General features: G+C 37.7%; 1 protein-coding gene across 5 annotated transcripts in view; it reads right to left on the bottom strand.

The window, feature by feature from the left end:
* Window positions 1-23,932, bottom strand: part of FGF14 (fibroblast growth factor 14) — a 400,255-nt gene that overhangs the window by 10,604 nt on the left and 365,719 nt on the right. The gene's annotated exons all lie outside the window — the stretch shown is intronic.

Here is a 23,932-nt window from a genome sequence, read left to right as displayed (position 1 = left end):
GAATATTTTTCAGAAGTCACATTCAGAAACAACAGTTGTCCAAAAACTCTCTCTATAGGTTAATCTAAATACAAACTTCTGCAGACCGGTAGCAAAATAATAATTTAAACATAGATATATATTTTAATAACATATGTAACTGACAAAATAAACAGTGTGAACATACATTGAGATAGAGATTACCAAAATTCTTTGAAAAAACCAGCAAGTTAATAAGCAAATAAAAATACATTTAAAATATAACAAGAAAATAAGATTCTGTGTGATGTGATTTTCTGTCTGTGGACCCATCTGCTGAAGCCTGTAGAAGAAATAAGACATAAAAGGAGGAGGTAGATGTGGAAAAGAGGGAAAAGCTTAACTTACCTTGCTAAGCTTTCAGAGAGCAAAGTTCTCAACCCTGAATACTCTTTTTATATTTCTTTTGGTTATCTTTCCCAAGTAGTAAAAAAATCTGAAAACATCATATCTTTTCTCCATTCACAGTATTTTTTATTCATTTCTTTTTTTCCTGGCCCCATGCAGTACTGAGTTAACACCCAGCAGGCAACATGTTTTCAGGGTCTCTATGCCATCCCCAGCTGCCTATATACTGTAAGAATTTCACAGCTCTTTCTGTCACAGATTTACTTTCTGGAAATCAAAGCCCTTAAAGACATAGTTCCCCATAACAAAAAGCACAGATGAAAGACTTTTCTGAATCTGCAATAAATGTCACTTAGTGCACAACCAAGTTCTTCTATATGATGGGGTACATAGTGTTCATATTACCATGGCTTAAGTTACCGCCAGTAAGCAAAGCTGTTTTGATGAACACCAGGCATACTATTAGCATTTTCAATTACGGAGCATCTTTGAACCTCAGATAAAAAAAATTAATGTATTTTATGCAGCAACAGACGAAAAGCAGTTGTTGTAGCATCTGGGAAATTACTTGTGAGCCTGCCTTAAAATAGGTTGCTTTGGCTGTGTGAGCCAGTACACTCAGTGTCTATAGGTCACACTCATTCACAGGATGCAAAAAAAATTCTCTGATATGTGCAATGGGCATCTTTATGTACTACAACTTTTTTACACCCTATGTGCACAACTGCATATATATATATATATATATATATATATACACACGCTCACATACACACACACGTGCATAAGTGCAAATACAGTCTGTAATAGAAGCACTGAATACTAATGATAGGAAACACCTTAACTACACCTTCTCCTTTGCCATGGGGCTTTTTCTCTCTCTGTTCCAAGACTTTAAGACACCTGTTGTTTGTGTTACTCTCCTTTCTCCTCCACTGATTTCAAATCACAGTAGGGCTCAAGGCGACTGCAAATGAAACCAGAAGGCAGTGACATGCTAGAGGGAATGCCTGTTAAAACCTAGCACAGGCGTTTACATGCGAGTCATGTTCCTCAGCTGTTGAAACAGCAGATGCTAATCAGGAAATGCCTACACAGCTCTCCTCATTACCTACTTCACTGAAAATGCTACCCCCTGTGTTCCCCACGAAGTTTTACTTCCTTGCAAAGCTCAATTACCATAAACACTACTCCTTAGCCAATACTCACTTTTTTTTTTGCTATAAACAAAAGCTGTTTGTCATTCTATATTCCTCTGTACTAGAGATGGTTGGCTGCCTCTAAATGCTATTTGTGTCTTTTCCCCTTACAATATCCATTACCATACTTAAACAAGACTCCTTCAAATCATATCCCTTCTCTGAATCAAACCCGACTCTTTCCTCTTTCACTTTTTTGGCATGGGCCATATGTTTCTGACAGTGCACAGTATGTGAAATGGTAGGTATTTACGAAGTGAAAAAAAAATGGATTATTTTTACACTATTATTTGTCTACTCCTGGACAAACTAGCATCATTACTATTATGTAGTTATGAAAAGCACAGTAATAGTCTGATAATTTTTTTTTCCCCTTTAAGGACCAGTCAAACCTGAATACTGTACTCTGCCTAAAAGTAATGCAGCTATCCAACTCCATACATCTGGGTAGTGTAACAGCTTTGGACAGGGTTTGCTTTTAGCCAGTATATTAGGATGCAATTCTGCTGGGTTAAACTCTCAGCCAAAAAGTCCCTTAAATATATGTTACTTTAAAGTAGAATAATAATTCTACTGATGTGGTGAGTATTCATGAATGAAAATTAGGCACCTGACAATTACTGTACTGAACTGCAGCCATCAGCTCCTCTGAGGAAAGAGTTAGTCAAAAGGAGACTTTTAAAAGGTCCACCTTCACTGGGGCTCAGGTGGAAATCGAATATTTCTAAGTTAAGAGTGATACCTAAAGTCTTGCCTTAGACACCATCTCAGCTGACTGAAAAGCTATAAGGGTCTATATCTTCTTCAGTAAAGTACCCATAACACCTAAGATATTGTTTGTGCAAACATCTAAGATATTATTTGTGCATGTTTGCATGTACCTAGGTAAATCTAGATCTGTATCTCTAAGACTCAACCCAGTAAGAACTATCAGAAAATTACCAATGTGTTAACCAGCACCAACTTAAAAAAAATCATCCACAGGTGACTTGACTCAAATCCAATGCTGGAGGGAAACGCAGTATAATGGTACTTTTTTAAGGGAAACTCAATAGTGAAGGCACTCCCCTAGGCTATCTCTCTATCTGTATCCAACCTGAAGGAATCCAATATGTATCTGGCTGACATGGATAATTTAGATCTTCCCTACAAGAATGACTTTTCGGGGTTTGATCCCAGGACATTTTGTATTAGGAAGTGACATCACTTGTAAACAACAGCTTGTGCTCAGGATTTCTCTTCCAATGTCAATGCCCAGATTTAACTTGTAGTTTTATATAAAAAGTGGTTTTATCCTGCCACAGCAACATTTGAAAAATAAAAAGTATACCAGCTGCCAATTTCCAAAACCTCAGGAATAGGTTTTGGCTGTGAACTGCAATCTGATACAGCTTCCTGGGTCCTGGGGAAAGGAAGGATGTATGAAACTGCATCATGCTGAGGAAAGATTTTCACTTGGATATTTTTGCTAGATTCTCATCAAGTTTTTGCTTGATGTGAGTCCTGTGTGGAGATATTTTAAATCTTCTGGTTGCAGTAGCATTAATACATATCACAACATACAGATCATGGATTCAAACTGGTGGAATCAAAAGTTCTGTTATTGTGGAGTTTTTAGTTTTGGGGCCCCCAGTAGTGTCACCAAATCTCAGCATTGTATTACTCCATAATGATGGAGGTTTTGCTCATGGAATCATGTGGTAGTGTCAGAATCTACTTTCATTTAAGAACAAAACACAAAAGAAATAAAATAACCCCCCACACATTATCCATTTCTGCAGTTCAAAATGATCTTGTGCATTAGCTCCTCTTCAAATGGCAGAAAACACAGCAACACATGGCTATGTACCTTATGGATTAAGGAGAAATTTACATTATATTTCCTGCACGTTCAGAAGACATTTAGTGGATCTGGGCCTAAAAGCCCCCTAAAAAACCCCATAATTCTTAAACATAAAAACAAGAACAAGCAAAGTTGGCAGAATTTTCTATGTGCAAACTGGCCACATAAGATACCAAGGAACACAGGACTTTAGCTACCACTACAGACTTTGAGGTCACTTCACTAACAAATCTTCGAAATATACAGCAGTACTAGCTGATCTTGGCAATCCTACAGCTGCCCCATGAAAGCAGCAAATACTCAGAACCACTTTCACACGCTTTACGCCATCTTCTGATGGAAAATTTCCTTAGCAGATTACAACAGTCAGAGAACACCATTATTGTCTCTTCTAAGCTGATGTTATTTCTGTCCTCTGGAAGATTACTAAACATATGGACTTAAAAAGAAAATTAAAAAAATAGGACTTGATATCATGCAAGTAAAAACCAGGGATGACTCTTAAAGAATCACTGAGAGTGCAGTAAAGATGTCAGCATGTAAAAGCAAAATTTTTAGCTACAATTCCTGTCTCTCATTTTTAACTTTTTTAAAGACTTGTGAATATCATTGCTTGTAAAGAAACAAAACAAAACAAAACTTTTGTCTAAATTTAGGCAAAATTATATTCAAATCAATGCTATTGCATATATTAAGACTTACTTTACTGGAATTCTAATTAGTGGGGATATGAATGGTAATATTGATGATGTAGCAATTATTTTATTCATTTACATTCATAAGAACCTAAATTAAGGTACTGAATAAAAGCCACAGAGCATACATAAAGACAAAATAACAAAAATTAGTTTGAACAGATACCTACGTGTTTAAGAGAATCACAGAATAGTTATAGTTGGAAGGGTCCTCTGGAGACCATCTAATCCAACCCCCAATACTAAATACAGCCCGAATTTGGCTTAATTTTATGTCCAGATTGGAATCATAGAATCATTAAAGATGGAAAAGGCCTCCAAGACCATCAAGTCCAACCTCTGCCTGAACAAGACGTTGTCAACTAAACCATAGCACTAAGTATCACGTCCAGTTGTCTCCTGAACACTTTCAGGGATGGTGTCTCCACCACATCCCTGGGCAGCCCGTACCAATGCTTAAACTTTCTGTGCAGAAATTCTTCCTGACATCCAACCTGAACCTCCTCTGGCACAGCTTGAGGATATGTCCTCTTGCCCTGTCACTAGCTGTCTGGGAGAAGAGACTGACTCCCACCTTGCTACAACCTCCTTTCAGATAGTTGTAGAGAGTAATAAGGCCAAAACAAAACATAAAGCAGCTTAGATTACAAAAATTTCCTTGTTTCATAACAGAAAGGTTGCTTCCCTTAAACTAGAAGATATGGCCATATTTAACTATAATTTATTAAAGGCAATAATATTTTGTATGGAAAGCAGAGTACATGCTCATCACTTGCATAAACTTACCATTTGCAAGACTAAACAATGATGTCAGATAAAAGCAAATTTTAAATAATAACTTCAAGAATGATCCCAAATTGCTACTTATATGCGCTAAGGAGAAGTCATATATTTCTCTCTCCTTCTACATGGTAGCTATTACAAGCACTGCCCAGGTATTTTTTTTTTGATCACTACCTACAATTCAGAGTCATCAACTCAGTGGGACATGGCTGAAATAGAACAAATTTTCATTGATATAAGCATTTATGATATATGTTATTTAAAGTTGTACAATTGACTCCAAAAAAATTAATGTTTGTGAAATGCAGTCCATCATGAATATCTGAAATGTAATCCTCAGATTAGAAGTGAATGAGTAGAGGTTGTTAAAAGCTGAGGGAAGGTTTGGGTCAGCACTCTGGAAAAGGTTGTTAATTTTCAAAACTGTCTTTATGGCACTTGTGTGAAAACTAGAATACTTCACCAAATGCTCAAGAGAAGAACCACTAAAAATGTGTTACCTTACTTGAATAAAAAAAGCAAAATTAATTCTAGAAATATTATCAAGAAGCCAAATTTTTAACCATGGATTTAGAATGGCTGCAGCACACCAACAGCCACCACATATCATAGTGTAGGGTCAAGTATAATATCCTCACAGACATATAAATGAGAGTGAAGTTAATTTTTGCTTCAGTTCAACTCTGAGCTCTCACAGAAATGTGTAATTTTTGGCTTGAGTACATTTTTGGCTTTAAAGGAAATGCAGCCAGAATCCCCGTATCACTAAAATTAGATATTCAATCTCCTCGCCACTTAATCCTCAGCAGCTATCTTCCCTTAAGGTTCAAATTTGCAGTAGAAATCTACTTTAAGGCTTCAGCTTAAACAACAACTATAACTTCTTGCTGTATCAACACATAAAGACATCTTTTGTCTCCTGTACGGCATCTATGATTGAAGAAATCCAGTATCAGTAAGAAAGACAGATGCCCTAAGGCACAAGTAAGAGAAATTGCATGCATTGTAGGGAATGTTTTCTTCCAGTATGTTATGAGAAATTTTGGAGAAAAGCATGAGTAAACCATCCTCTCTCTGATGGTCACTTTCACTTAGAACAGCCACAATTCATCAGCTTGTAGATAGCACCAGGTTCTCAGCTAGAAAAGGTCAATGCCAAGGGAAAAATGGGAGAGCACTAAATTAAGAGACTGAAAGGAAGGATTTAACAACATAGCTGTTGAAACAAACCACGGTGGGCTGGGGAAGGAATTCTAATCGGGTTGCCTATGGATCCACCATTCTGTCTACAGATGAATAATGCAGGAGGCATACAGAGTACACTCAGTCATAGACCAAGCCTTTTCAAATGACAGTGGAATTTTTTGAAACAAGTCCATTCAGACACGTACAGTCATTTCTGTAGACAACCTTCCGCAATCCAAATGCCTCAAATAAAACTAACTGTAAAGAAAAGAGCAAAGTAGTTATTTAAATGGCTGAGTACCCAAAAAGAACCAAGAAGGATGTTTTTTTCTATTTGTTTACCACTAATGAAATTTCTGCTCCTCTCCAAAACACTGAAATATTGGATAAAGAAAGCTGATCACAGTTTTTGCCACTATTGTTCTAAGTCAGATGGCATGGCATATTTTCATATATATGGTGTTTTTGCAGACCTCCCTGACATATCCATAACTATGCAAAAATGCAAAAGTAAACATAAATAGATGCAAATTCAAAGGTATTTTGTAAGGTTCACTTTAGGCTCTTTCAGTTCTACATGTTCCTTCCAAAAGATGTGCGAATTTATGAAAGTTTTAAATGGGTGTCACTTGCAAGCTGAGCAGTTAGAAAAAGTTGTAAGAACATTCAAGTTATAAGAAATGGCCTACTTTAGTGTACTCTTTTCTATTTCTTTTTTCTTTACAGTTGTGAGCTCGTTTTTCTACTTGCAGCCTTTTTTTATGACCTGTCAGTGAATGAATTATACCGTCTAAAACCTAGCTATTATAAAAGACAGGGGCTGGAATAAATAAAAGTCAGGAGGGTAGGTCAATTAGAACTTCTTGCTAATGCATCTTTTTTAACCTTTTGCTGTTTTACTCTGGGTGTTCCTAAGAAGAACATGGAAGGTAAGTTCAGAGGAACCTCAGTCTGAGGAGACTGGTGTAAGGCAAAACCATTCTGTAAAGAATATAATCAGTTCTCTGAAAAAATGCACTAGCAAAGTCTTCTCTTATTTTCACGATTCAATATAAGCTGCAGTTGACCACTGAAGGATAGGAAGCAAAGGGAGCAGAGACATCTTTCAGATGTTTGTTCCTTAACTCTTTTTATACAGCATATACATATTTTAGGAGAAACATCAATTTCTTGCTTCTTTCACTGTGAATCTTTTTGCCCATCTTTGTCCTTCCAGCATGGAAGCACAACTGTAAGTATTCAACAGGCTTTCCCTGTTTCCTTCCAAAGCAACTTCCACATATAAGACAAAAGGCTTGAAATCTATTCTCTGTTCTCCTTCCCTCTCTCCTTTTCCAACAAGAAGACAGAAAATGATGGATATCAAATCTGAAAGACAGCCAAAACCTGACAGGCTGACAGGCTCTTAAATATTCTGTACTGTTTCCTGGTTTACGCATTTTCATTCTTTCATAGAGATGGATGCTTATAGCACTGTTCCACTTAAACATAAAAAGTCAGTGCAAACAATATGGGACACCCAACAGAGTGCTGCCTGCCACATAACATCTGCCCAGAAAAGATGAACCAAGAGCACAGTTGCCTTAATTTATTTATTTATTATTGCCTGAAATTAATAAATGTAGACAAAAATCCTAAAATTCTTGCTAGTGTATTATATATGTATCTCATGCAAACAGCAATGTTCACAAAAAAAGCCATCTTTTTGCTTGATATATTTTAGTTCATTCAGAGATCTAAAAATGTGTTCCTGTTATTATTTAATTTTTATACACCTACACAGCTCTTACTTCAAATATCCAATATCAGAAGAAACTTAAAGTCCAGAGATTCACACCCAAACATTCAAAAGCTGTATAGTGAATCAATGCAAAAGACAAAAGAAAATCCATTTTGTCTCGTGTTTTAGCTAACAATTAATGGGAAATAAAATGTCAGCCACTAAAAGGTATTTTTTTGGAATGGCATCACACCATTAACCAGTCAGAAATGGTGAAAGGAAATAAGTCAGACACTTTTGTGTATATCTTTATGTTGAAACCCCAGAAACTTAATGTATCCCATTACAAAGGAGATGATTGCATGCAACTCTTAACGCACCCAGCAGTGATGCTTGTTTTTGTTATCGATGGGTAACAGCAATAGCTATGTCCTGATGCTCAGATAAAAGTCCTCTTTTCACAACAAACATATAGAGGTTGATTATGAACAATTGATTATGAATATAGATGCCTGGCAAAACCCATACAACTACAAAAATCAGAGTAGTAGCAAAGGATTACAGCTTTTTATTTGTCTCAGTGTTGCAGTATGCATTGCAGAACTGAAAAAAATATTTGGGAGTAGTTTTACCAAGTAGGGTTCATAGCAACAATTAAAAAAGCAAGATTTTTATCCAGACTGCTGGCAACTGAGTTATAATCAATGCCACTACTTGCTCAGGGTGCTAGAAATCTGACAATTTCCCATAAAATCAGTTGTCTCAAGCCTCTATTTAAATCATTGTCTATTATAGGGTACTCCTATAGCTGTCCTGAGAAACTCAAAGCTCGGTGTTGCTGGATACAACATATTGATCCTAGAGCATCTTCAATCTATTCATGAACATTTCAGATGAATAATGAGATGAAAATATCCAACTTTTAACCCTTCTAAGCAGCATCTGAGGAATGCAGAGTGTAAAACATAGGTTTATGCAAAGATGTTCAGCTGTTGTGAATATGTTTCCAAGAAAGCAATGAGGTATTACCTGAGATTATGGTTGCTTTTACAGCTGCTTGGAAGTGAATTTACATCAGTTATGTTCCTGAGAAATGGAGGATCTTCCTCTTTGTCAACATGGCAATAAAAATGCATTATCTACAGACTTGAGTGGCTAATTGCAAAGATAAACTGACCTAGAAAACATATGTGAATTGTATATTAAAACAATTGGAGGATCAGGGTCAAAACTATAGCCAACTCAAAATAGTAAGTCAATCTGTAACCTGCCTTCAGCTGGCAGAGGAGACACAATCAATACACATATTAAGGTGTTTCCTGCCACATCATCTTTAAGAAGCAGGAGCAAACTGCTGAATGCAAAGAAAGACTGTTTTAAGGTCTTACAAACAGCCTACTGATTTCTAAAGCAAAAAGCATGGAGGTGAAAATATCAGGTATTTTTATTTCCAAGTTTGCTGGAAACAATTCTTCACTGGTTCACCAAAGCTCAGAGCAGTTTTTTATATCTAACTTTCACAAGAAAAGTGTGCATCAAATGTCGAACTTCACACAAATGTTGAACTTCAAAGGATAATTTGGAAGAACAGGATGAACTTCAGCCAGTGAGTTGGTTACTCCCTACTGATGCCTGGTGATGCCACTTAAGTTACCCTAATCTCGGTTGCCTTTTTAGAGAGCAATTACTTTACCTGTGAGTTATGAGCACTTATTTATCACCTGGCTCTGTAGACCCTGATGATCCTTGATGACTCACATAACTTTCCTATTACACCTTTTTCTCATTGCTTATAATTTACATGAAGAGCTTTGGGGTAGTCACCATGTTAAAACTCCTGTTTTCTCCTTAGTCATGATGATGAGCCTATGCTCAAGACTGTGCCTGTGCTGAGGTGTTATTTCTTGTGGCCAGAATGTCCTCCTTATCCTTCGTGCTTACCTGCTGACTCCAGCTCTGGCCAAAGCATTTTCCCAAGCAGGGAAGTTCAGGCAAGAGGATGCACACACAAACTAATACTCACATCCTCTCACACTACAAATTTAATTCTAAACTTCATCTTTGTGGCCAAAGGCAATGCAGATATCTCCCTAGATTATAAGCCCATGGAAGAGTTTCACCAAAATTTCTGTACTTGCTTTTTGGATGATATTTTGTCATTCCTCCCCAGTGGTTCTTTTATATTCTTTGGTTTTTGTTAATATGCATTTACATGGTTGTCTTTTTTTCTGTATATGCCCAGGTCTCACAGACATTAAGAAACCCCACCAAAACAAAACAAAACAAAACAAAAAAAAGGGAATAATAACAATAATAAAAGACATAGCAAGTTTGTTATTTTGGGTGAACCTTGGAGCAGAAAAAAAATATTAGCAAGGTAAAGAAAAAAGTATCCCACCACTAGACCATGCCTTAATTCCTCTAGAGTAAAGTTCCTTTTAATCACTTTTCCTAATATACAAACTAATTCATTGATTACTGTTACATTGACAAGCACTGGTCACACTTCTGTAAGATTGTGCCTCCTTGCTTATAAGACTGTGGGGGGTTTTTTTTGTCTATTAGTATTTGTTGATCTACATTCCATTTTTTTTGGTCCATTTCCTTCAAGTCTTTCAAGAACCTTTTGAAGTACATTCTTTCTTACCCCCACAGTAATCAAGCTATCAGCATATTAAAATGTTGCTACAGGCTATATGAACTCCTTTGTCCTGACAATGTCACAGTGATCACACACGTTTCCATACTCACCCTGAGGAATTTAAGTGTTTACCTTGACCTTAAACTAACATCAAAGAGGGCAAAGTTTTGGCTTCCTGCTTATACTTTCATCTTATGAGCTATAAACACACAATTGGCTTATCCTCAGCTTTATCATGATTTCCAGTTTCTCCCATCATGTCCCAAAGGCATTGCATGGCATGCATTCATAAAATTATATATATGTTCTGCTCTTCTTCCTATTGAATTAGCTCACTAAGTTTTTAAAATTAAGCAAAAATGCAAATGAAGGACCTGTGTTTAGACTTAAACTTCTGTTCCATTTGTTTAGCTCTTAGCTTCTACATTTTACATTGATCCAGATAGATACAAGCAATCCCATGTAAACCCGTTTATAAGAGCCTGTTTTTCAGCCTGTTTTTACTCATCACAACCAAATTTGATCCTTATGCTTATAGAAATATAGAATTAGAGATGGAAGTGTTCTTTTTTCCCTGAAAATTCCAAATACTGTTCCCTTTGTATAGTCAATAGATTTATTTTTTTACTTGCTGCTCATAATTCCTTACAAAACATGATTTTTTTAGATACATGAGCTTCACTGAATAGTCAAGCAAATATGACCTTTCAACTTGGACTCAAGCTGTTGGTTTGACTCGATGCATGTCAGGGCTGATCTGACTGGTGCTAACTTGCAGTGGCCCAGAAGGACTGCTGGGCTGCCACATCTCTAACCATGCCCTCTGCCTCACTGGCACACCCCTTACAACAAGGGGCAAGCTTGCCGAAGTGGCTCTTTCTGCAGCCATATAATAATAACATGTAAATGAGCATGTTAAAGCATGTAAAAACGCTTTCTGTATCTATGACCTACAAGGTCCAAGGTGAGGATGGACCACAGACATTTTAAAATGCGTAAAAACAAGACTTGTGGAAGAAAAAACAAGGGAACCTTGACTGCAAAAAAATGAAGGATTTTCCAAACTATATTCTGTGCTATGCTGCCTTGTTTTCTTTTGTACTTTGGGGTTTTTTTAGCTGTGAGTTTAGTCTCTCATCAGTGGTATTTCCTCAGGACTTTGTTCATGCCTCTTCCATTCCTTTGCAAAGAATTTAGATGGCTATTGAAAAAAACCCACTGAGTTTAGGGACTATTACCTATTATTATTCTGTTCAAATATCTAACTTTTATAATGGGCAGAGAATACAATAATGCTAAGGAAACCAAGTCTGCTCATAGAGGGTTGGAGCTGTTGTACTTCATGTATCAAAGCTGAGTTTGCAGAGGCATTATAGGAGAAATCAACCAACAGAACATGCAATTGAATGTCTAAAGCTTACAGCAGGTGGCAGCTCCTCGTCTTATGACTCTTTGCTTTGCCTGTCAGGCTTTTTTAATTGTACCTTTGATCTAACTAAAAGCAAATAAACAAGAAAAAAACCCCAACAAACCCAAACATCTAGACATTTTGGAAATGTGAGAAGTTTTCTATCATATAATTTACAGTATTTTCGTACAGATATATCACTTGGCTAATCCTGGGTTATTTCTTTATACACTGAATATCTCATACAGTTGCAAAACAAGGATAATTCTTATATGTTAACTTAATAATGATCATCTGTCAGACCTACTAGTGCTTAAAACAAAATGGGATCAAAATGGTTTTGGTTTTTTTCCAAACAATCACACAGAGTCTTAAGTAAAAAAGAAACATTTTTTTTAAATCCACATTTAAATAGAGATTGGTTTGTGGTACAGTTTGTCTGGATCCCTGAAAATGTAACATCTCTTCAGTATTTAAGAACCCGTCATCTTTAGTGATATATCACCTTGCATATTCGGTATTTCACCAAGCATTCAGCGGTGTCAGTGGGAAGCACCAAGATATTTGGGAAAACTCAGGGTGTGAAAACCTTCTTCTTCAGGATGTGCACTGATACGATGCTCTGTCAGTGATTAAGAGATGAGTGCTGCTGCTGCTGGGGGCTGCCTCTGCAGTCATTCTTACAGGTGTGTCACCCCTGCTGCTTCTGGAAAGTCATCAGCCTGGGAATTAAACTCCTCTATGGAAAAAAGCAGCAACTAAAACAATGCTGCTGATAAACATAAAATTGGAGGCATTGGATATACCTGCCTACACCAGTGTCACTAATTTTAATGAATAAATTTTCTCTTATCTGTTTGCATGAATTCAATAATTAGAAAAGAGGGAGTCATCATGAATAGCATTCACAGTTTCTGCTGAGGCGCTCAGTACCTCACAGTAACAAGAACATGCTGTTTACATTCTGTGTGATTTACATCAATAGCAAAACTGGTATTTCACAAAAAGACAAATAGAAAACTTTTAACTTCTGTCAAGCTTTATGTCTACAAAGGTCTGTACTAGTAATTGGCAGCAAGCAGAATTGCAGATTCATAGAATTGTTAAAGAATATCTAGCTCCAGCCCTTCCCCCCAACAGTCAGGAAACCTTCCACTTAGACCAGTTTTCCCAAAGCCCCATCCAATCCGGTCTTGAATACATCCAGGAATGGCTCATCCCCAGCTTCTCTGGGAAATCTGTTTCAGTGCCTCACCACCCTCACAGTAAAGAATTTCTTCTGAATATCTGATCTAAATATACCTCTCTTTCAGGTCACATAGATAGGTTGGAAAAAAGCCTTTGGAGTACACCTAAGAAAACCTGGCAAATTGAGATTACAACCAACATTTTCGAAGGTGGTCTCTGATTTTGAGATTGTTATTTTAACAGCAATACTTGGAGGCTAGATGTTCAGCTGAGTGGTGCTGGGCAGCATCTGCTCTGCTCTCAGCAGCTCCAGTGCTTCTGAAAATCAGGCCAGGAATTTTGGTTCTCCAAATATCCAACTGTGGAAATTTACACATAAACAATTTCCCTAAATTCACAAAAGCAGTCTCATTTTTCAATCCAGCTAAAATGCTCTGCTTGCCTATGTTAGGCCTCTTCTGGAGGCTCCAGGAATGGACAGGGATCTTTTCACCACAGGTTGTCACAGTTATCCCTGCGCTTTCCTATCTATACCTGATGCACAACACTCAACAAAGGGTTAGATATCTCTCTATCTAACTTAAAAACAGCCCACATATAAACATATTTGCATATCAAGTGCAATACAGTACAGTGGTTACAAATCAATTCTCAAACCTATTTAGTGTGGAGGTGAATAGATGTTCTATTGGTGTTTCATCAGTGTAAGTGTTCAAGAAAAGTGAAATCCACTAAATCAGGTTGGAGAAAAAAAAAATTAAGCCAGGAGAACATATGGGAAAAGAGAAATAGAAATGGTCTGAACTTAGTTTGTGAAGACCTGGACAAATAGGAGTCGTCGACATGGAACAGAACTGTGTAATAAGACAGAGAAAAAGCAGTACAGAAGTTCAGGGGCTCACTCAAAAGAATTGGAAGCAAAGTTCACATGGGCTGAGACACTGTGAATAAATGCACAGGTACAAAAATATTACTTATAGAAACCTCTCCCCACATATACCCACTGAAGTGCTAGGATTTGTTTGTAGAGCTTCTTGTAAATTTTATCACTGCAGAACGACATTTTTAATCATCAAAAAAAATACCTGGGATCAGCTAAACCTATAGTATGAGTGGGCCTGAGAACACCCTGATACTCAAGTCTGGACATGCTGAGGCTGTACCTCATTTCCTTGTAAGGAGGGGAACACTTTAGGTGCCAAATATTCCTGCCACTCCTCCCTTTCTAAAAATCATTCACCCTTCATGCTCTGGGGGATGCCAGCAGAGACACTGATGGATGGAAAGAGAAGTAGATAAAATAAACCTTGCTACTTTTCCAGACTTCTTCCCAAGCTGTGGACCTTTGGATCCATTTATCTAGATTGGGAAATGAAACGGTATGTTCATAGGACGACCAAGCTACCACAGGTTGCAGCCTGACACTGTAAAAGAATTCTGAATAAACCACTTTATCAGAGCTCTGAAGTGAGCAGGATATTTACTCATGGTGATATCCAGGGGAGTACCATGCATCCCCTGCCTCAGCCAACCCATTTCTGTTAGCAAAGCTTTTTTAGAAACTGAAATGAATTAAATGGAGTCATGCTTACAAAGAAAAGGGAGAAAAAACCCTCTCTGCTTTATTTTTCTAACCTATCAATGTCTCTAGAATGCTATTGAAAGTATTTAATTGTTTGTTCCTATCAATAATAACAAAGTGGTGCAATATTTGAAAAAAAAAAGTAAAATCTCCCTTCTCTACTCATATAGTATCTGTATCTTGACTGATGCTGCTTAGGCTCACAACTTGTACAGCACACACAGTCTGCATACCTTTCACCAAAAAGTTATTTGGTACCTCAGCTTGTGTATCTATTAGACATGACTGACTCAAATCTCATCTACACTGGGTTACAAAGTAGAGGTAAAATTCTGAAATACTACACTCCATAGAAAACTGATATAAAAGTACTCAGGGTCCTCATTGGGGGATAAGGGTTAACATTTCAATTGCTTTCATGTCTGATAAAAGCGTATGTGCTTTTAGAACTGAAAGTGAGTTACTCTCTTCGGTTAAATGCTAAATTTTACATTGAGATTAAAGGAAGAATTACACAGCTCCCTGGCCAGAGATTTCAGCAAGTACCAAGCAGTAAATACATAACATTACTCCTCTCTGGGTGTTCACATCAGTGCCATGCCATGCCCATCATCACCTAAAAGCAATGGCCAACATGTAGAGTGATCTTCAAAGGCCCTTAATTAAGGCCCTGAATTTGGGATGAACATATGACACCATGAGGACATTACAGGGATGTCATTAAAGGCAATGTCTTCAGGAACAGCCTGACTCCTGCTGGGGATACATGTGCCTGTCATGCGGGAAGCGGGGACCTGGTGCTGTGGCAGGGAGTAGCCTCTCTCCCTGGCACCTGTCCAGAGGGTGCACAGCCAGATCACAGATTTTAGGGTATGCATGGAATTGGCCACAGGGCAAGGCAGTGGTAAATTCAGACCTTAGCCTCCCAGACAAAGAATTGATTCATGATGGATGTTCAACATTGTTTCCTTTTGGATTCTTCCAGGCAAGGCCACTAAGTCATGGTGGGTGGGAGAAGGAACCTGTTCCTTTCTGGTTCATGGCTCAATTTATGAATATTTAAATAGACTCTCTCTCTGTTCACTGAAACTCAGCAGATACCAGACTTTCATTTTCTTGACCATTTCTTTATTATGCTTTTATTAGATTTCACTTCTAAAATCATGTCCTCAGGCAAGTTAATTTTTACATCTTTTTAACTTATGTGGAGTATTTTTTCTCATGTCACTCCCTGTTTAGTTCTCAGGATAAAGTCTTCCATAGATACCACCACATTTAAAAGTAAATAAATTACCACTTGTATTTCAGGAAACATATTCTTCTTTCCTGCTTCAAAAAGAAAACTTAAACAGTAAATGAAAAAAAAGGGGGAAATCATTATTTAATAACATTCTGGTTTACATCCTTTTAAATGAAAAGCTAAACACTGTGCAAAAATTATAATATTAGCATAATCTTATCTATTTTAACAGCCTGAAGATTTGCCTGATTTGCTGAAACTGCTACCAGGAGTCAATCCTCCAGGCCAATGAGCAGAGTGCCAAATAGACAGAGCTGAGTAAAAGTACCCTTGAATAATTTATAATCATTAATGTTTTATTTGTCTAAATGTAATATTTATGACTCTCATTCATGAAATTACTTAATGAAACATAAAATGTTATGAGCTATAATTTATTTTATTAAAATGAAAATCAGGAACATTCAATTACTGATACGGATAATCTCATCTGACTTGAATTCCCTATTGTTGGGCACTCTGATTCTTTCTAAGGCTCAGAAGCTACAGGTACATTACTTACAGAACAACTGTTCTTCATGAAGAATAGAGAGGACCTACAACACTTAAGAAAGTGTTTATTATATTTATTTTTTATTAAAACAGCAGCCTAAAAACTCTCCACTGCCTTGGATAACAAAGCCCCAACCTGCAAACATTTATAAATATAAATAACCTTAATTAGTATACCTGATACTAGGGGGATGCTATATATAAACTAAAATATATAAAAACCATTACTATCTGAAGATAGGTACTCTATGAAGTATTCCAGGTATTTATCAATGCTGTTCCTGTAAGCAGATGTGCAGATGGTCTCACCTATATCTACCACTGAGAAAGACACAGTTGGAAATCTGATATTTGGAACCTAATTTAAAGCAAAATGCCAGAATTGGAATTCATTTCTCTCCTATATTTTTGTAATGAAGATACTTATTTTAAAGTGAAAACTTATTTCACAAAACACTACTCTTCATGAGTAAGTTAGCTGCACATGATGTGAAAAACAGTGAAGGGAATTAGGTCAGATGTGCTGTAAAAAAAAAGAAAAAAAAGACAAAATACAGCAGCTAATCTAAAACCAGAACACAAAGAATAGAGTTTAAAAAGGGTCCTGAACTGTTTTAAAATATTACTAACAGCTACCTGTTCAGAAAAGCCCTACAGAAGGGCCGGTGTGGAGGAAAAATAAGGATGAAGGTATGTCCTCTCCCAATCAACCCTTTGTGCTTATTACAGCCACAAGAATAAGAGTGGAATAATTGACTTCCCCCTTCTTCTCTAGAGGCAAAGGAGGTCCAGCTGTGATTTTAGAAGTGGACACAGGTAAGGGTGGTAATTGCTTCCATCAGGCCACCAGCTGTGTGTTGGGCCAGTGAACAGGACATAAGATGTGTTAGGTTCTACTTGGGCTGGTCTTGGCCTGGAACTTTGTTAGAGCTTGTTTAACTGTAGCAACAAACTTCCAGTAAAACTCAGGTTGAAAGTGACTTCGTAAGGTCCAACTACTGCTTGAAGCAGAGTCACCTATGAGAGGATGCTGCTAATGATTTTTTCTGTTATTATTTATATTAGTTTACTTTCTACATTGGTAGCAAGCAATTACTAGAGAATTTCAGCTCTCCTATAGTTCAAAGTTCTACTTCAAACAGCTGTTAAAAAGATGCTAAACAGTCAGACACAAGTGCTTGGAAGGAAAGAACAAATTAAACTTGATACTTGTTCTCTGTTTTCAGACCTCATAATTTTTATATCAATGACTTCCAATGACTTGTGAGGAACAGTGCAGTGCTATGCCAAAAACAAAGTGGTTATGCATTAACTACTTTCTAAGGCATTTCCAACTTAGGCCATATTTAAATCAGACTTTATCAGATATAATTACTGTACTCTAACCCAAACTCTTCAAATTTCAAATATTCACTTTAAAACATGAGGATTTTCCTCTAAAATAAGTATCTCCTCCTAACTGAACTACCAAGAAGAAAAGGAAAACTAGAAGGATCATCCAGCAGGATCTAGCAATCTCAGAGATCCAATATTATTAAAAAAACAAGAATGCCCAGTGAAGACAATGCCAAACAATACTAGGTATTCATGTAATTTCAAATCACATATTTTAGTGGCAACCCATATGCTCTACACGTCTGTAGATACGTCTTCAGTCTGCTTCTCAAGAAAACCAAAAGTGAAATCTCAGCCGAAGAAAGACTTGCCGCCACTTTTTGTTCGCATTCTTTTCCTGATTAATTTTATAGCTTTAGAAAGAAATTATTTTAAAAATATTTAATTAGTGGAAAGAATGATAAATAATTAATTTTCTGTACATTGCTCTTATTTTTGATTTGTGATGAACTTTTGCAGTGTATCAGCCCTAAGACTGCTATTCACCACATTGTTAACACCCTTTATAGTACCATAAGAGATAGTGGCAGAATTAACCTACTGCTCCACTTCTAATACCTCTTACCACTTTTAAAACAACATATGGCTGAGGTTGAATACATTTTTGAGAATTCTGTTTGTGTAGCAGAAGTTAGTATCACCTTAAATTAATCTTTCCTTTAAATTCTATTAAGATGACACTTAAATATACCAGTAGTACTTTAATGTACTTCAATCAAAAATGAGTAACACCAAGGCAGGTTTTTGTGTTATATGTTATTAAATACTTCACAGAATTGAGCAAATGCTGCTATTCCCATCTTCCTGCTGGAACACAAGCAAAGGCAGATCCCGAGATTAACAACCCAAGAATGACAAGTAAAAGCAAAGGCATATTTGCATCTTTCAAAATACCCACTCAGATAAAAGCTTTCTAAGCCTGCCTAACACTCTCTGCTAACCTTCTCTTATTTATCCTTTTTTTTCTGTACTATTCTTTCTTCTAAGTGCCTGTAGCTACTCCCCACCTGTGCGCATCAAATGCCTTAATGTCACTTCCAGTGTTCTGCAGTTCTCCAGGTCTGGGTGAGGGCATCAGCTGGGGCTGGAGATAAGGGAAGACACAGCCTCCAAAAGCACCTATGCCTCCTGGGCCCTGGATTCATCAGCCACCTGAAAATCTGATTCCAAGGTGTACAGAAGAATTACCTCATTAAACACTAGCTTTTTACCCACAGCAATTCTCAACAATGAAATGGATGGGAAAACACAGGCTTCTTGCCTATCCATCACTTTCCCGAGACAGCAGCAAAGACATGGAAACAATAGGATGGAGAGGTGCAGGACCCTTCCTGACATCTCTTCCACAGCCAAAAACCTAAATATTTACTGTGATAGTTTCTGTGCCTGGGACATGAAGCCTGTCAAGGATTTTGTAGCATATGTGCAGCAGTACATAGAGAAATAAGATTTGTAATGATTTACAGTCAGAAGCTAGGACTGTTGCCAATATTTATTATAATTTTTCAGGGCAGAAAAATTACTGTTTTGGAGATAATCACCCCATAATGCCTGACAGCAGATTCAGCTAACAAAAAACCCACAAAAAACAGGACAAAGTAACAAAGTTGTTATTCTGGAAGTGTGGGAGGGAGCAAAGGAGCATCTTTTTACGGAGCACCTAAGGAGAAAATTCTCAGATCAGAAGCAAATCAGAGTTCAGGTGTATACAATTTACGGTTGAGGAAATAAAAGAACAGTGGGCTATTGCAAAAATGGAGCCACTCTTAGACAAAGAACATAAGCAGCACAGTGAGGTTTTTGTGCTGCAAATTTCTGAGCTCTCCTGCCCTAACATATAATGAATGTAAGTGGGTAATATACTGCCCACCCCATGAAGACAAAAAAATTGGTCTCTTTCTGGGGCTTTTGGACAGTTTCAAAGTGCATTTTGCAAGAATAACAATCCTTTGTCTCCTTCACTGAGCTAAAGATCATTTAGATCTCACTCTTGGCGGACCAGGGTAAATAAGTGAAATAAAAATTATTGCTCATGCCTTAAGAGTGGCAAACTAATTGATGTACTACCCAGCAGGCTTTCTGCTGGTCTTAATTAAATAATTTCACAAATTCAAAATATTGACTTTGGTAAGGATCAGCATCTTCTTGAAACCTCCACCGTGGGGCAGGTGAGACTGGCCCTCAGATGAGATGCTGCGCTGAGCACCTTTGTGGCTGCTTGCCAAGCAATACTTTTGTGGAACTCCTGCAGCAAAGCATCGCACTCTGACACATTTTGCAAGCTGTCCTATATTATCAAGAGCAGTGACAAAATAAAACTCTCTCACTGTTTGACTTTTTCCCATGCTAATCCATGCTGCTTGGCCAACCAGTGTGAAACTAAATAGCTGATGGTATTTTTAGGGGAAAAACAGCACCAAAATCTGGGGATTCAGAGAACTGTGGAATCACTCCAAGAGGCTTTCTGATGAGTCATTATCCAGCTGTCTGAAGCTTTTGGCAGCAAAGGCATTAAAAACATATTACGACTGCACAGCTTTCACTAGAGGTCCTTGTTCCAGATGACTATTTTTTGCCTCTATGTACTGCTATCTACATTCTTTGCAGGATGCTTATTCAGATACTGTTAACTACAACCATTGCAGGATATTTATTCACTGAGAATTCTGCTTATACCTCAATATTAAACAGCTGTTGGGTGGCCTTGGATGGTGCTGTTCAACGACAGTTGTTGTAAATGTCCTATTTCCTCAGACTATGTCTGCATCAGCCAAGTTTTCGTACTTGTCATTTTTTCCACAGATGCCCTGAGGAAGATTTTTATTCTAGGTAATGACCTACATTAGGGCAGGCTGGCTGCAGCAGCCACGGGGAGCACCTTTCAGTGCTGTCTCTGCCTCCTCACCGACGTGCTCCTACTTTAACTTTTGTTTCTCATGCAAAGCCTCTTGCACACCTTCAGTCTTCCAGGAAATAACCCTAGCACCTTAAGAAAAAAAAATCCACAGGAACTATTCAGAAAGGATTTAATTACCTTATACAAGTTGTCACTGAAAAACACTTCACTTATGCCAGAGAGACAAAATATCCACCAACTAAAAGTATGTACGATAACTGCATCGAGAGAAGTAATTCTTCTCCTCCACTCCACTCTCATCAGATCCCAACTGAGTACTGTTTTCAGCTTTGGTGCCCCATGGACCTGTTGAAGCAAGTCCAGAGGATGTCCATGAAGATGATCAGAGGGTTGAAGCACCTCTCCTATGAAGACAGGTCAAGAAAGTTAGGGTTGTTCAGCCTGAAGAAGTGAAGGCTCCATGAAGACCTCCTAGCAGCCTCCCAGTACCTAAACAGGGCTACAAGAGAGCTGGAGAACTTCTTATGAGGGGATGTAGAGATAGGGCAAGGGAGAATGAATTTAAACTGAAAGAGGGTAGGTTTAGATTAGATATTAGTGAGAAATTCTTTACTGTGAGGATGGTGAGGCGTTGGAACAGGTTGCCCAGAGAAATTATGAACACTGGAAGTATTCAAGGCCAGTTTGGATGGAGCTCTGAGCAACCTGGTCTAGTGGAAGTTTCCCTGCCCATGGCAGTGGGGTTGGAACTAGGTGATCTTTAAAGTCCCTTCCAACCCAAACTGTTCTGATTCTATGATATGTCCTGGTCTGTTTAGGTTATGAGTACATCCTTCTGGAGCATAGGAAACAAACTCTACACTAGAGTATATATGTTTATTAGCAGAGAATAAAAAGGATCTCTTTTGCATAATTTTAGCTATCAACTCTTCTTATGTAGCCAGTTGGGAGACAGGTGCACCTTCACGAAGAGACTCCTTGCAACCTATGATGTTGAAAATAAATAAGATTAAATAAGGTTAATTATTTTATACTGGTCATAAAGAACATCTAGGAGAATCATCTCATGTTAATTGCTGAATTCGGAATAAACCCCAAAGCCCTTGCGTGTGGAAAAAATACTGAATAGTAAATATGTGATCAAGAGTTACAACTGTAAGCAGCATGTCCTTTAATAACTTATTCAAATAAATGTACAGTTTCTCTTATTTTGTGTATAATATCACAGGGATCTATACTGCCAGCAACCCATCAATACCTAGCACAGATACCTCTCTATGCATAAATATGCTGGGTGAGCACTTGAAAACAATTGGCATTGAGTAATCTCAAGGTTTGAAGTGGTGCTGTTGCTTACTATGCAGCTTCACCAAGCACACACTGTAACAGAGGAAAACCCAGAAATATTCCTATGGGTTAGAATAAACTAATTATCAAAAACATTTATTTAACTATTTTAAAAATATATTTCATTATTTAACAGTCATTGGCTCATGCGCCAAGTTGTATTTGTATAGAGAGACTATAAGGTCCATGACTGCAGGATTTGCACTCAAGCCTCATGAATACAGTCCACAAGGCTTCAATTATAGCACCAGGGATAATATAGTTTTTAGAAGAGGAAAGAAAAAAAAAAGCCAACAAATTATAGTTGTTTGGTTTGTGAATAGTGAAGTTTAAAGATGATTGGCTAGTATTGCTCAGACAATCTATTTACATCTCTATTCTACACCTATCACTATAGCAACTGGAGCCTGGGAGGTGTTTCCAAAGCTCTTAAGAGCAATTAATTTTCCAGGAGATGTAAAACTATATTCCTGTTCTTTTATAAAGGAATTAGATGCAGCATACCAAGCACCCCAACAGCCCAACTGCAATAGTTATCACAATTTACTTCCTAGGAACATTTACTTGTGGTTAAGATTGTTATTCAATAGCACATCACACGCATGCAGTTTTAGGAAGGTGGAGAAGAACATGCTCAGTCCACAGAGACTGGAAACCTGCAAACTAATCCAAGGCAAATAAGAAGGCCTGGGCAGCAGTCTGGTCACTGCTTGAGGGTGACAGGGAAACCAGACAGTGTCTGCTTCCTGCAGGACATGCAACAGCACGTAGACTGGAAGAGGTCTGTGCTAACACATCTCTCCTTGGCTTCCCAGCTTGTGACACAGAGGTCATTTAAAGAAACTATTAATGGACATAAACAAAAGCTTGCTCCACAATCCTATGGCATCACTAATGCTTCCTCTTATGTGTGGAAGCCAAAGAGGAACTGACATGTGTTTCTGCACTGGAAGCTGAAGACAGCTCTAACGTGTCACTGGCTTTAATCACAACTAGAACTGTCCGGGCAAAAAATCATACTGATGGAACAAAACGTCTTATTAATCATCACACCATGCTTCTCAGTATTTCAGAAACACATAGGCAAGAGTGTCAAGAGAGCCATAAGATACTGTGATTTAACTGGAAGATAGAGATTCTTTCTGGACAGAGAGTTTATCTTCTAGATGTCTTCTAGAAGATTGAATAACACAATGGCTAGAAATTATTTCATTAGGTACATTTTTAAAATACATGTGGTTTTCTAGAGGCTGAGATCTCACGAAAATCCGAGTTTGGAGGAACTCCCTCCTCCTCATTTGTCCCCCTTCACTAACAGTGCTCTCTGTGCCTCACCTGGGGGCTTATGCATTTTATCAAAAAATGCTTGCTCTTCATCTCCACCTTGCTCCTGGCTCACAGCCACCTAACTCGGAAAACCAGTGGAACTTTAGGTAGAATATTGCACTTAAGCATACATTTCCTGCAGTAAAATAGAGAGAGAAAGGGAAAGGTATCTAAAGTCAACTTGTGCAGGTTTGGGAAGAAGGACAGCTCCTATAAATCGTGTCACTGACTGGTGCTGGTAACATTTGAGCTAGCATAAGAAGAAACAACTGCTTTTTGCTCAAACTGCCACTCATCAACCATGGTCTTCCTGCAACCAGAATTTCACCTGACAGCTCATCATCATTAGTGGCCTTATTTCATTGCTTTCATTACTAGTGACTCCTTTTCCTTTCCTGCCTTGTACTTTTTAGAGCCAAACACTTGAGGAAGTTCTGATTATCATTATTTCCTCTTCTCAGACTGGTCCTAAATTTATCTTGGTGTTTTGCTAATGCTAATCCCTCAATTGGCATTCATTTACCCTTTTAATCTTTTTGGGCAGGCAGTTATCACCACATACTTACTAGTTACCATTATTGCCAATCTTTTCTTAAATATTATGT

The sequence above is a fragment of the Chiroxiphia lanceolata genome, chromosome 2 (genome assembly GCF_009829145.1).
Source record: "Chiroxiphia lanceolata isolate bChiLan1 chromosome 2, bChiLan1.pri, whole genome shotgun sequence".
Taxonomy (NCBI): Eukaryota; Metazoa; Chordata; class Aves; order Passeriformes; family Pipridae; genus Chiroxiphia; species Chiroxiphia lanceolata.
Note: the sequence above shows the minus strand (reverse complement) of the source record. Positions and strands in the feature narration are given on the sequence as shown.